The sequence below is a fragment of the Colossoma macropomum genome, unplaced genomic scaffold, assembly GCF_904425465.1.
Source record: "Colossoma macropomum unplaced genomic scaffold, Colossoma_macropomum, whole genome shotgun sequence".
In the NCBI taxonomy this organism is placed as follows: domain Eukaryota; kingdom Metazoa; phylum Chordata; class Actinopteri; order Characiformes; family Serrasalmidae; genus Colossoma; species Colossoma macropomum.
In genome coordinates, this window is record NW_023494789.1 from 21,675,897 (window position 1) to 21,690,957 (window position 15,061).

General features: G+C 37.3%; 1 long non-coding RNA gene across 1 annotated transcript; it reads right to left on the bottom strand.

Moving 5' to 3' along the window:
* Positions 1–12,120: 12,120 nt before the first annotated feature.
* LOC118808115 lies at positions 12,121–14,834 on the bottom strand. The gene is made up of 2 exons (XR_005007258.1): positions 14,733–14,834; positions 12,121–12,798 (listed from the first exon to the last, which is right to left on the bottom strand). It is a non-coding gene; the product is annotated as an uncharacterized LOC118808115 (long non-coding RNA).
* Between the last annotated feature and the right edge of the window lie 227 nt (positions 14,835–15,061).

The following is a 15,061-nucleotide window of genomic DNA, read 5'->3' on the forward strand; positions in this document are numbered from 1 at the left end:
TCTTTGATCAATTTTCATAACATATGGAGACCTTTGGACCAATTCTGACCCACTTTCACTGAGGTCCTTTATGCTAAATGAGCTCTTCTGAGTGCACTGGTTCTTTTATGTCATGCTTATCAAAGGCTTTAACATGGAGAAAGAAAACAATTTGCAAACGCAACTAAGACATTTTACCACTCCTCATGTATTTTTGACATCTATGTTTATAATCTTTTAAATGTTCTACAAACCTTTGTCGATCAGTAAATTGAAATGTAAACATATATTATGTTTAAAGCCCCCTTCTGATTGTTCATGACAAATGAAGGCCTGTTGATGAACTCAGATGTCTTTTCAGCCTCTCTGCCTAGAAGGCCCAAGCTGCATTAGGCCTTATTAGGCCTATTTAGCCCAAAGTGCATGAGAGTTTCTTGTAGGTTGACATCTATGTTGACAATCTGTTGCATTTTCAACAAAACTGAATCGTTCCGTACATATAAAATGAAGCACATTTCATGTTTAAAGAGTGCCCATCATTTATGGCAAATAAAGGGCTGTTCATAAACTCTAAGTTTTTAGGTTTTACCTCTTTGCCTTGGAGCAAATAGCATTATATTTTGGTAGGCCTAATTGCCTGAAACTGCACAAGCACTCATTTTGCTGATGTGGACCTCTCTATGAAAATATTGCAAACTTTGATCCAAACTTATTGAAATTTGTTTTGAAATACTGCCTTGTTGCTCTTCAAAAAATGTTCAGAGTCTAAGGACATTTGCAGATTCTGATACAGATTGGCCTGCAGGGGGTGCCCTGGCGCTCACAAGCACTTAAAATGATCAAAAATGCTATTGCAATGTTATTATGCAATATACAGACGGACAATTGGTGCTATTTCATTCTATTCTGTGGCGTAAATAACTTTGCAAATGAAAGTCATATAAAATATTGGACTCTTTGCCTGGTATTTATACAAATTCATTCAGAGACTACAGCTTATTATTCGAAGGTGAGAAGGTCAATCTGAATAAAACTCAGTTTTCAATCTGATCAAAACTTATATTTTTGTTTAAGGCTCCTAATCAAAAAGCATAATATATTGTGACCTTATGACAAATTGTGAGCACCTTTCACTTAGTACTTGTATGACAAAAAGGTTCTGTTTAGGTGCATTGGGCTTCATTATGGCATACACAATAATAGGTTAAACTTTGAAAACAAGTCAGCTTTGCAAATACAATTATATCAGAAATTGTGTAACAAATGGAGTATTTTGACATCAATGTTGACATTTTTTTACATGCTATATAAAGCTCAAAAGATCCGCTAATATGAATTTTCATATACAGGCTCTTGATTCATGGAATATTAGCTTCTTTTGGTTTCTTTTGTGTTAATATAGAAATTATTAAAAGTCCCTTAGAATTGTAATTGCAAATACCTTGAAACAGGTAGGTGTATGAGGATCTTAATGGCAATGCATTGAAGCAATTTATATGCAGCATGTTTTTCAAAATCATTATCTGTACAACCTTGAATACTGCTTTCTCCCATTTTATGTGTTTAATTTTTACACAAGTGTCAGTATCAGGCATTGATCAATTTTAAGACAGTGCGTGTGTGTAATATTTTATGAAATGTTATGACTAAGTTTTTCCTAAATTTAAATGCTTAAAGGCTTAGTTCAAACAGATTTTCAGTTTTCACAGATTTCAAATTTTTGTTTGAGTACTTCTAATAAAAGAGTTCTTATAGTATTATATCACCATCCAGCAAAGAAATAACATTAGAGCACAGATATATAGAAACTTGTTAGCGTCTCTGTTCTGGTAATGTTTTCATTTCATGAAATAGCATTGCCGATGAAATTATATTTATATCCCACAAAGACACACACAATATGCATACTTTCAATGAATAATGTACTTTATTAATGCATTGATAGATATTTCCTTTCCATAATAGTTAATTACAAAAACACCAAAGGTGGGATGTGTAGGGATAATAGAAATATCAGTGATGAATGCAGCATCAACGTTTGATTTAATTTACAATTAAATGACACAAGTAATTGAATATTGAATATTGCTGTACACTATGGCAACCCATACTCAGAGGGTTGTTTTACAGTACTTTTAGTACAAGATATTACTGGTCACTACATTGTCTGTGGAAAAAGGCTGCACACATATTCTGCACAGAAACCAAGCCAATGATTTGGTGGGTAAGTTACTTCATATTTTAATAACTTTTTTGTTGAACTTATAGACACATTGAAGATTATATATATATATATATATATATATATATATATATATATTTCTAACTGTATAACACAAATACATAAAGGTATACACACTTATTTAATAAAATTTGGTCTGTTTGTACAGAGGAGTGGCTAGTGCTGATGTCACTCTGCCTTAGGTTGTCCCTGGCCAGGGGATCTTACCCCTCATCAAGCTGACACCAATGCACCAGTTTGAAATTTCATAATTTTTTCATGTAGCCCCAAAATTGGCATTATTTTGCCAAAAGCAAACAGTTTTTTCAACGTTTTCTGCAGTTCCGAACATTATGACATTCAGTTGAAGCAGAAATGTTAATGATATATTGTGCTTTCATTCATACCAGTGCCAATGCCACTCTGCCTTAGGTTGTCTCCGGCCGCGAGATCTTACCCGTCATTGAGCTGACATCACATTACTGGTGGGGCTACTAAATTTGCTATGTTCTGTGTATAACATAAATACATAAAGTATACACATTATTATGTGATAATATCTGGTCTGTTTGTACAGAGGAGTGGTTAGTGCCGATGTCGCTCTGCCTTAGGTTGTCCCTGGCCAGGGGATCTTACCCGTCATTAAGCTGACATCGATGCACCAGTTTGGAATCTCATATTTTTTCATGTAGCCCCAAGATGGACATTATTTTGCCATAGGCAAAAAGTTTTTTCAAGGTTTACTGCACTTCCTACCATTATGACATTCAGTTAAAGCACAAATGTTAATGATATATTGTGCTTTCATTCATTCCAGTGCCAATGCCACTCTGCCTTAGGTTGTCTCAGGCCACGAGATCTTACCCGTCATTGAGCTGACATCACATCACTGGAGGGGCTACCAAAGTTGCTATGTTTGTAAGAACAGTTTTGGTCACATGTGTACACTTTCTTGATTAATAAATATGATTTTCATATATAAGAACTGAATAAACACATATATTTGAAACATAGTTATGTAATAACTAAAAATGTAGTTATGTAATAAGTGTAACCTCTCCACTATTTATTGCTTCCTGCAGAAAATATAAAGGTAGCTTAGCTGATGTGCACTGAAGAAAATGTGCAGTCTTTTTTCACAAAGTTCAAACACTGCAAAAGAGATGTAAGCATTACATTATTGAATACTTTTTACAACTGAATGGTGTTTTAAAAGAACAATATTTGGACCAATTCATTACAAAAATCTTTAAAATAAGGAACATAATGGATATCCCACACATACACCATATGAACAAAAGTATTAGGGCACCTACATATCACACCAACGAGAGGTTTTATGAACCCCTTTTAAATCAATAGGCATTAATATGGAGTTGGCACGCCTTTGCAGCTCTAACAGCTTCCACTCTTCTGCGAACCTTTCTGCAAGATTTTGGAGAGTGTAGCTGTGGGAATTTTTGCCCATCAATCCAGAAGAGCATTTGTAAGGTCTGACACTGAAGTTGGATGAGAGGGCCTGGCTCACAATCTCTGTTTCAGTTTATTCCAAAGGTGTTCAGTGGGGCTGAGGTGAGGGCTCTGTGTTCCAAGGTATTGTCCCAATACTTTTGTCCATATAGTGTTGCTCATTTTAAAAAGTTTTACTTAATAAGAAATAGAGATGTCCTGTTAACTGGTTCACAGCACAGAAGCTCCTAGTACAGAAATAAGAGGCTTTTGTAAACAAAATGTTCTATTCCAAGCAGCCACTATGCAAGAAATAGTCTCAGAAATAAAGGGATGAAACTGTCACTGGGGCAGTTCCCTTCTTGTCACTGGGGTGGTACTCTTAAGGGTACATCTCAGTACCTTTAGTCAGGGAACATAATTGTACCATAATCCATTAAAATTATATTTTCTAAGTTGTACTGACTCCACACACCCTGTCTCGCCTCCAGGCTTTTTATTTTATTGTACTGTTTTACAACATTAGGTTGTGAACTGTTATTGTACTGTTTTACAACATTAGGTTGTGAAACCCTCTTGTCACTGGGGCAGTTCCCCTCTTGTCACTGGGGTGGTACTCCTAAGGGTACATCTCAGTACCTTTAGTCAGGGAACATAACTGTACCATAATCCACTGAAATGATATTTTCTAAGCTGTACTGACTCCACACACCCCGTCTCGTCTCCAGGATTTTTATTTAATTGTATTGTTTAAAAACATTTGGTTGTGAAAAGATACAAATACAAACCTTTTCACCTGGAAAAACTTTTTCAAGGTACACAGTTAGACCTTAAAACCACTGTTGTACCTTTGAGGCAACATTTACATTGTTTGCACCTTGATGAACGGAAAATGTACCTGCACAGAACCTTTATTTCTAACAGTGTACTGTCAGATCTTCCTTGAACAAAGTGAGTCTTTGTGGCTGTGAACCAGTTAACAGGACATCTCTCCTATATATCTATACCCACAGGGGCCGTCCAGGCTTCTGCAGTACCCCTGTATCCCCCCCAACACGAGCAATGGACGTTTCCCATTTTCTGTACTACATAATTACGTATTAGTGAAGCATATTTAGTACTACGCATTCGTGGTAGCTGAAATATACTGGCATAATGGAAATACTCATGTTGTTGCTGCTGATGTCTTTGATATAAACATGATCAATCAAAGTGCCACTTTCAGTAGTTGCTTCTTTTACAACTTGAGAAAATCCACAATTCTGCATCATTTCATTCAAAGCACTTGCTACAAAAAGATTTTCATTAAAATCTCCCATAATAATTTTTCCTCCAGAAAAATTGTCCATGTACGTAATCAGATCAGTGACTCTGTCCAGAAAAGCTTTCAGATTGTAGGAGGGTGGTCTGTATACAACTGCTGCTGTTGTATTTAAATGAGGTATGATGAATGACAGAAATTCAATGTTCTTACATGGTAGATCATGAACAATACACTTAATTTGCTCTTTATTATATACACCAATACCACCATGTTGTTGCTCCTTTAGATCAGCAAACATTGTGTCACTTTGGTCATACGCAAGACATCTGGGTTTGCTATGAAATGAAAATCCAGGTAATTTTACATCATCAGTGGAATGGATTGATTTTAACCAAGTTTCTGTCACACAAATTATATCAGCTTCCATGTACCTTCTGTCATGTTTTAGATCTTCAAGGTGACATGTTAGTCCTTGTATATTGTGCAGAAGAATCTTGCATGATGGTAGAGATGGAACTGTTTCTTTCACTGTCTCAATAAATGCTGGCATGCTTTGCATGAAAGTATCAATTTCTTCTTTCGCATATATAGAATTCTCTTTGAAATCTTCTATTATGAGTCCTTCAAGAGAAGTAACACGGCTTAAAGCTACATATGCTTGTCCTGCAGCAAATATCTTTTTCAGTGATACGACAGCCTTTTCCACAGTTAGTCCTTGTACTTTGTGGATCGTGCAAGCCCAAGCTAATTTCAGAGGAAATTGATGCCGTATGCCCCCATTTCTTGTCACAGTCTCTTCTTCAGGTTTTATTGGTGTTGCTTTGTCCAGTCCAGGTTTCAAGCAGGGATTTTTGGCTCTTAATGCTTTACCAGCTTTTTCATTGTCAAATGTCACATATATTTGTGATGGAAATTCCTCATCAGTATCAAAACATACTTCATTAACTGTACCAAATGCACCATTTATAAGTCCATCTGAAACATCAGTGTTTTTAAGCAACATCACACGTGCATTGACACCTACTTGCAAAGCTTGCGTCAGACATGTGTTGCGAACATTGGCATGATGTCCATCTTTTTGTTCCAGCCGACCAGTTTTAGCAACTCTTTCAAAATCCTTTGCCCGAATGACAGTAATGTCAGAGGATGTTTTATACAACATGCGCCTGTTGTGATCGTCAACTTCCTCGTTCGTTGCATAAATATGTAGGTCAGCACTGTTCTCTCCTTCACCTGTTTCACGTTCTTTCAGCGTATTGATATCTTGTTCTAGCATTGCATTTCTTTTTTTCCGTTTCCTTAACCGATTGAGTAGCTGTGCAAACTCTGTGTCTTTTTGTCTCATTATATCTGTCAGTTCTACCACAGTAAAATGATTCTGCCACAAATTCACTCCAACAGGCTCTGCAAACAGAGGTTTTCCTTTTACAGGACCAAGCTGATAGAAGTCTCCAACTGCAATTATGGAAACTTTTCCAAAAGCAGAATAATCTCCAGTTTGTTTGATCTGTCTCAGTCTGCCATGAACATAAGCAAGGAGTTTGTGATCGACCATTGAAATTTCATCAATAATTAGTATCTGGAGATTGCCCAACTTAGATCTCAGTGAATTTATTTTTTCATCTCCCAGTGGTTGATATGGCAACTTTATGTCTGTTCCGATGGAGAAGGAAGAGTGGATTGTTGCAGCATCAATGTTGTAAGCGCTAACACCAGTTGGAGCAGTTAATAACACGTGTGTCTCATCTGGATTATCTGACAACTGAGATAAAATGCGACGTGACTCATAATGTATTGCTTTTATCAACACAGACTTTCCTACACCTCCAGGGCCTGATATAAAGACGTAAAATGGCTCAGGATTCTCACCACGTATCTTTTGTAAACACCAATGACGAATTTTATAAAAGATCAGAGATTGTTTTTCATTCAGTGAACGAAGTAAAGCCATTGCTTCTTGCTTTGGCATACAGTGAGGATTATCTTGTATTTTATATGTTTCTTTCGGTAGCAGATCTGGTATAACATCACTGTGTTGTTCTGTTTCTTTTGATTGATCAGATTTGCTGGCAAGACATTCTAAACGTTCATGTTCAGTTTCTGGACATATTTGAGCCCATGCATCTTCCATTGGACCATGTGCCTCTAGGTCTTCTTGTGCTTTTTCTATGGAGTCAGCCTCTTTCTCAAACACTGCCATGTTTGTGTCCACCGTTAATTTTACTGAATGTAGTTCATCATCAGAAAATTTCACAAAGCCAGTGTCATAAAATTCCTTATAAGAGTTGAAATTGCAGGGTTTCAATTGACTGTTTGAATAATGAGGCAAAAACAGCTGCAAAATGCTTTGATAATATTTCTCTGGATCCTTTGTTGATGAAAAGCGAGGATATCGAATGATAGCAGCGTCTGTACGTGACCTTTTCTTTACAAAACCTAATCCTTTGGCCAACTTCACACTGTTAGTGGACGAACTTTCAGATTTGGCCAATATTCTATACTCAGATGCAAAACTTGCTAAGCACATTTCAGCAAATTCTTCTGTTTTAGGTCTCCCTTGATATCTTTCAGTGATACTAGTCATCCAAATGTTCTGACTGTCTTCATCGGCACATTCAGCTCTCTTTTGAATCACATTGAGTGGAAGACTCATCCTAATTACATTTCCAGTTGGGACAAACTGCACTTTCCGAGATCCTTCTTTCAGCTTCATATTAGTAAGGCGATAAACACTTTCCTGAGCCGAAACTTCACGATTATGCAGAAAAACACTGCCAAGTTTGCGTAAAGCTTGCTTAGCATCAACATTGCCTTGTTCTGAAGCCTCTTTCTGAGCTTGTGACAATAGCAATCCCATTTTTCTCTCTGCTTTAGATATGTAGGAGATGATGTAGACAATACAGGAATATGCATCAACCACAAACTGGATATCTAAATTTGCATTCCAAGCTTTTAAAAGATCTCTATTATACTGATTCACCCAGACATCTTGTGGCTTTCTCTTCAAAAGTACATTCGTTTTTCGTGTCATTCTTTTGTAAGCTGCTTCAAATATTTCTTGATTTATATCAACAGAAGTAAACAAAGTATCAGCAGAATCAAAGTTGGTCTGAGTATTCAACAAAGCATCTCTTACTTTTTTAAGTATGATCTCTGCTAAATCTGGATCCATTCGAGGGTTGATACAGTTTGCAGAATCTTTTTCCGATTTCGTATCATCATCTTTTTCACCTTCTTCAGTTTTATATCTTGTGATAAATGTTCTGTTACTTGGGGGACGTGGAAAGTTAAATCTGCATGCTGTTCCCTTTTTTTTGCAGGTTTTTGAATGCCTCTTGCTGTGTTGTTGAACACTTGACACAATATCATGCATTTCTGTGTCATCATCTGGTGGCATTTCACATGTTACATAGCGATCAACAAATGCTGTAACTTCAGCATCATCATCTTTATCAATCTGTGGTGCATCTGCCACCCAGAACAAGCAGTGAGTGTGAGGTGAGCCACGCTGCTGAAATTTAACTCTGTAAAAGTAATCTATTATTTTGCCAATGGGTTTTGCTTCTGACATAATGACATCTTTAAGAAAGCAATGGAATCGATGGTTGAATATTCTAGCAGCTGTCACAGGGTTAGTTTTTAACAGGGCACATCGTTCTGACCAATCAAGTTCATCAGCGGCTATCTCTTTTCCTTCTTGTTTCAGGATTCTTTGTAAGAGCTCTGGCCATCGCAAGTCAGCAGATGAAAATGAGCAAAACCAAGTAGGAATACCCGACTGTCTAACCATTGCAAACAAGTCTTTCTGGACACTTTGCCAGAACACAGGAGTTCCTCTTATGGGCCTCAAAAATGTGTAGCCTTCATCAAAATTCAAAATCCTGTGCAAGGACTCTTTGTTTGTCAACATCTCTGAAGTAATATCAATTTTGTGGTGAGACTCATATCCTTTCCTCATGGCAATTGATACATTTGATATAATTTGATTTAGCTCTGACACGTATTGTGCAAAGAAAATGAAATCCAAGTCTTTTGCAAATCGTCCTTCTGCATTGAGTATTCTTGTATTAAGATATCTACACAGTGTTAGTTTCTCTGGTCTGTTATCATGAAAGGTACCTCTACCATTTGGAAAAAGAACTGGAAAACATTTAGCTTCATTTGACTCATCAGTTAGTAATCTGACTGGGTTGTTCTGTTCTGCAGGGGCCACAGAAAGGATGCTATCAAAGTGTTGATCCAGAATCTCCTGAGCGATATCAACAGGTTGTAGACAAGTATCCATAAACATACCATGTTGCTGTCTGTCATGCAAAGTTTCATCAATGTTCTCATCTCCAAAATTGTTATCAGTATTTTCCACATCGCCGTATTCTTGACATACATCATCTTCAGAGTTAATTTTACTTAATGGATTGGTCCAATCAGTGTTAAAGCGCACAACGCAGTAAAATTTGTTATGCTCTTTCAGATACATCAAAGCATTCTTAATCTTTCTGGATGTACAAATTCATATTCATAGTGTCCTTTATAAGTTAATTTCCTCCTCAGTTTCACACGAATCATGAAGTCAGTATTTTCTGATCTTGGTAGAGCTTCAACAACATCTGTAATGTTAGAAGGAACACATGTGACAGGACCATGAACACCATTTTGCCCTCCTTTTGGTAAAGACACAACTTTCATAAATGGGATATGCAATGCAATGAGATGTTTCTCCAGTGAATTCAGCATCTGCAGCTCAGGAGGAATTGGCTCCAGGGAAAGATTGTTTGTAACACTCTCTTCTGGCATTTTTCCATTAAGAATCTTTCTATGACAAGTGTAGCAGATCCACAGACAACCAGCATGGCCAGATTTCAATTTGCAATCATCATTGCAGACATCAGAGCATGTATGTAAATATGTGTCTGTAATACACTTTTCTGCCAAAATTTTAATCATGTGTGCTCTTCTGACATATTCATCTTTTTACATTTGATTACCTGGTGTTTGAATAATGTATGATGACAAACAGCACATACGTATTCAGGACCCGTGCTTACTTTTTCTCTGAACTGTTCAATTACATAATCAATATCTTTCCTTTGTTCTTTTTCTCTTTTCCTTTTTTCTGCACTTCTGCATTTAGTTATCATAGCATAACTTCTGTCCGTTTTATACCGCTCCATACTGGCTTGTTTTTTAGCAGTTTGGTGAACTTCATCATTGTGGTATAATTCAAAACTCTTCTCTTTAACAGTTTCTCTGTAACTTTCATTTGTGGAATATTTCTGTATGCTCAGTTCCTTCACGTGCTGCCTATGTTCTAGATTTGTGGAATATTTCTGTACGCTCCGTTCCTTCACGTGCTGCCTATGTTCTGGATTTGTGGAATATTTCTGTACGCTCAGCTCCTTCACGTGCTGCTTATGTTCTGGATTTGTGGAATATTTCTGTACGCTCAGCTCCTTCACATCCTGCCTATGTTCTGGATTTGTGGAATATTTCTGTATGCTCCGTTCCTTCACGTGCTGCCTATGTTCTGGATTTGTGGAATATTTCTGTATGCTCCGTTCCTTCACGTGCTGCCTATGTTCTGGATTTGTGGAATATTTCTGTATGCTCCGTTCCTTCACGTGTTGCCTATGTTCTGGATTTGTGGAATATTTCTGTACGCTCAGCTCCTTCACGTGCTGCCTATGTTCTGGATTTGTGGAATATTTCTGTACGCTCAGCTCCTTCATGTGCTGCCTATGTTCTGGATTTGTGGAATATTTCTGTACGCTCAGTTCCTTCATGTGTTGCCTATGTTCCAGATTTACAGAATATTTATTCAAGCTCATTTGCTTCTTTTCTTCCTTATATTCTGCATTTGATTTATATTTATCAGCTTGCTGTTTCTTAATATACTCTCTATAAACCTCATCCTCATGATACCGTTTCATGTTTTTCTGAACTTTATCATCCCTAAATTCTTTATTTGTGTCATAATGTCTTTTCCGACATTCAAGTTCACGTCTACTCGATGCAGTTGTGGATACTCTGTTTCCAATATTGTGAGGACACACCTCAGCACATTCACTTGTACTAGTTCTGACACAGGTGACTACTTCATAATGAGAATCATTACAATGTTTCAAATAAATTCCTGCTTCATTATTGAAACGACTACTGGAACGAGAACATGGTGAATACTTTAACCATTTGTTCTGGGTGTAAGTAAATATGTCCACACCAAATACGTCAGCAGAAGCTTGAATTTCAACCTCTGTGGCCCAGGTTCCGACATACTTAATTCTTGTTTCAGAAATATATTCTGCAACAGTCTGGTGACGTTCTCTGAGATACTTCACATAAACTGTTTAATTTCTCTGCATGTGTGTAACAACAGCCCGTCTAATTTTTCTGTGCTCTTTTTCACTCCCACTAACTGCAAATGCCAACGATCTAAAAAAGCAATTTCCATCTCCTGTGACACTCTGCGTTTGACATGGTTCACCCACTGACACTGGTGTACTCAGAGCCAACTGTTCATGATCATAGTGTACAATGTTCAGTTTCGTACAAATGCTCTTTTGCTGCTGCTCTGCCAAAGGATTGAATTGAAAGGAAGCAGTACATGTTTCACTGATGAAGTCAACTTCATTTCCACTTTCATGGTTTGACCAATTGATAGCAGTATTTGGTATAGTTTCAACACCTGTCTTACTGTGTATTTCTGCTTTGCAAGTTTCTATAGACATTTGCGGACAGCTGTTGCACAAAGATGGAGTAATGGACCTTCACATTTCCAGTAGCCATGGTATGTGATGACTGAGTATTGCTAGGAATTCTTTTTGATTCTTGGCTAGACAATACTTGGGATTTTCTGTTAGTTGAGATATTAGATTGTTGGTCCCTGGTACACTGCTCATAACTGCTTTTTGGCATTGTGGTGTAGTCTGAGTGAACATCACTGTGTTCATGTTGATTTCTGACACTTGCATGTGCTACAACTCCAACGACTTCAAACTGTTTATCAACTCCTCTTACTGACACGCCTAGAGTGGTTACATGTTCCAATAATGACTCAATGTTGGCATGGTAAACTACTAGGCTTCTACCCAAGTCCTCATCAGCAAATGAACCATCGACATTTCGGGAATGTGAATCAATCAATATGTACCAATCTCTCTCTTTAACAATGGCACACGTATTCACAGCAACTGTAAATAAGCAAGCATTGTAATTTGCAAATACTCTCTTTACTGCTTCATCACATGACATGATAACATCTGGAGCATGTCCAAACTGACCGTCATCACCAAAAACTCCAACAAAAGAATTATCCTCATATCTCATACTGAATTCATAATCACACAGCGTATGCATTGTTGGCAAATCACTGATGTACAAATAACCTGAACGATCATGAACTTTGCCTTGAGCTCTCAAACAGTTGTACAATGCATCACCATGCACCAAGATAGCATCCAGATCTTCTTTTGACCAGCTGAGCACATTCTTAACTTGGCACATCATTATGGCAGTCACACTGTTTACTGTTTCTACTAACAGTTTCAAATCGTGCATCACCTTGATGAAAGGAACCTCTTATACTGGACATCTGAGGCAAGTCTGCACACAAGTTTACAGACACATTTTCAGAACGTGTTTCAACCTGCAATGGGAACCGTGTTTGTGAGACTTTGCTTGGCGAGACTTTGGGTTGCGAGAATATGGGTTGCGAGAGTTTGTTAGGAGAGTTTATTTGGGTGTCATTCTGAGCAGTTAGACAGTCACAATCGTCCTCTGACAGTGCCTTTATTTTAAAAGGCGGCACACCTTTATCCGTCTGACTAGCCTGCAAGGCTAGTCTCCTCTTTGCTGCTTCAGACCTCCTTGAAGCTTTAGTACGTGGCATCTGAAAATCACACACAGATCATGCATCATAAATGTAAAACCTGAATATGTATCAGAAAAAAAAAAAACATTACAACAGCATCAAAAAATAAACTTGATAAATAGCAAAACCAGAGATCTATGTAATATTACTGTAAATCAAAAAAAGCATTGTGTTACCACACATAGAGAACATATATATTTATAATATTAGAAATATACCATATAAAATACCTTTGCAAATACAGCTCTTAAGTGCACAAAATAAACAGGTAAAAAATATGACAACATTCTTTATTATAACCATAAGATTAGATATTACAAAGATCACATGATAAACGTTCAATATTCACTTATTTACTGTCCATATTATTTATATTTCACCACAAAACACAAGGACAGTGACATTAACTTTGTAAAATAATAAAACGTCATTTCAGTCTGTGTTCTAACTGAAATGAATCTTGAATTTACATCCTATATCACACACACAAGCAGAACCTATTTACAAACTAACAAATAACAGTAAATAAATCAGTTTATTAAATACTGTATAATTGAATACATAAATCATCAAATAAATCTGAGTTTGTTTTTCTCATACTCTTTTACTAAAATGACTTTTTATTGACCTAATGTATTTTTATAATTTCTGTCACAAACTTTTCATATGTTATTTTACCATTTCACACAAACAGTATTTTAGAAAATCATTTTTAGAAAATCTTTTATTTGCAGCCTGATGTCATCTTTATTCTATGACTTGCATAATTGTATACAGTTCATAATGCCATATTTATAATTTATGTGTCGTAGTTAATTCATAGATAAAAATCAGCCTTGGCCAGTCTAGAAGCAAGTTATACTACTGAAACACTAAGTAATAATTGCTCCAATCATTTCTTCATGTGGAGTGAGGAACAATATCAGTACTGTTTTACACTGATTACACACGCAAATGATTAAAACTGAGTCATCAGTGTAATGTACAGGCAAAATACTGTCTCTGCAGAAACATTAAATCCGGAACAAAGAACTCTGTGGACTGTGTAATACAGGAGTCTATTTGAGTTCGTTTCCTTACCAGCCTGTAAAAAAACGCTGCTGGCTGCTGTGAAAACTCAACCTTTCTACAAAAACCTTTTCAATATGGCCCGCACGGCTCCACAGTCCCGGTTCCATGCAGTAAAAAAACATTATAAACCAACGAGGAACTAAAATCAATCGAAAGGAACTAATATTTCTCACAAACCGCTGTGGAAAAGAGGATGAAGTTGACCTCTGCCAGCCTCTTTAAGCTGTGGCCCGCTAGGCTAAGCTAACACGAGTGCACGATTCCTCCCACCGCTATGAGGGCTCAGTTCTAGCGAACGGATAATTGAACACACCCGTTTAGAGGATAAGGACGCTTATCTGAGAGCACTAACTCAAACGGCTGCTGTTTAAGTGACAGAAATATAGCTGTAAATAACTGTTCTATGTGCTTTGGGCTGTACCCTGCCGGGCGATGCTAATGCTAATGTAGTTTATCAGCTACAAGTAAAACCCACCGCAGTACAGTCTTTACAGTCACTTTCAGTAACAGATGCTCAAAAACCACCCGTTTAGAGGATAAGGACATGCGAATCACCGACAGACGGAATCAAACGTGTTTCGGGGTGGGTGGTATGTGAGCGGCCATTCCTTTGTGTAGTTTCCTCGATTATTTCAGGGTTCTGATTTAGCTACAGACGGAAAGACGGAAACAGACGGAAAGAGAAAAGTACGGCGGGCCCGAGACCGTTTAGCTGGGCAGGGCGAAAGCGGCCATTTTCTCACGGTGCATCACTACAGGTTTGTCACCACTGAAAAGAATCCAACGACATCTCCGTAAGAAACTCACACCAGTAACACTTTATACCCAGCACGGTTCGACATTACTACCAACAACCTGAATCCGCGTTTATTAAAACAAACCTTAGATTCGCCTCGTGTTACTCCGCTCAAACAGTGTGGCTCAGTGAGAAATTCAAGCGCTTTCCAGTACTTCTCAGGAAATGCTGACGTCTTTGATTTAAAATCATTTCAAAATAAAAGCACGGCTAAGGCATAGACTGTTCTGGAACTTCAAAGGGCGTCTTTCACCAAACGTTATTAAATCTCTTCCTAAAAACTACTTTTTCACTAATTTTCACTGAGATTCTGACCTTCACTAATCTATAAAACAGACACGACTTTATGTACATTAAAGATACATGCTTTCAGCAAAAAGTAAGGTTTGCCATTTATTAAACCTTATTGTTAGA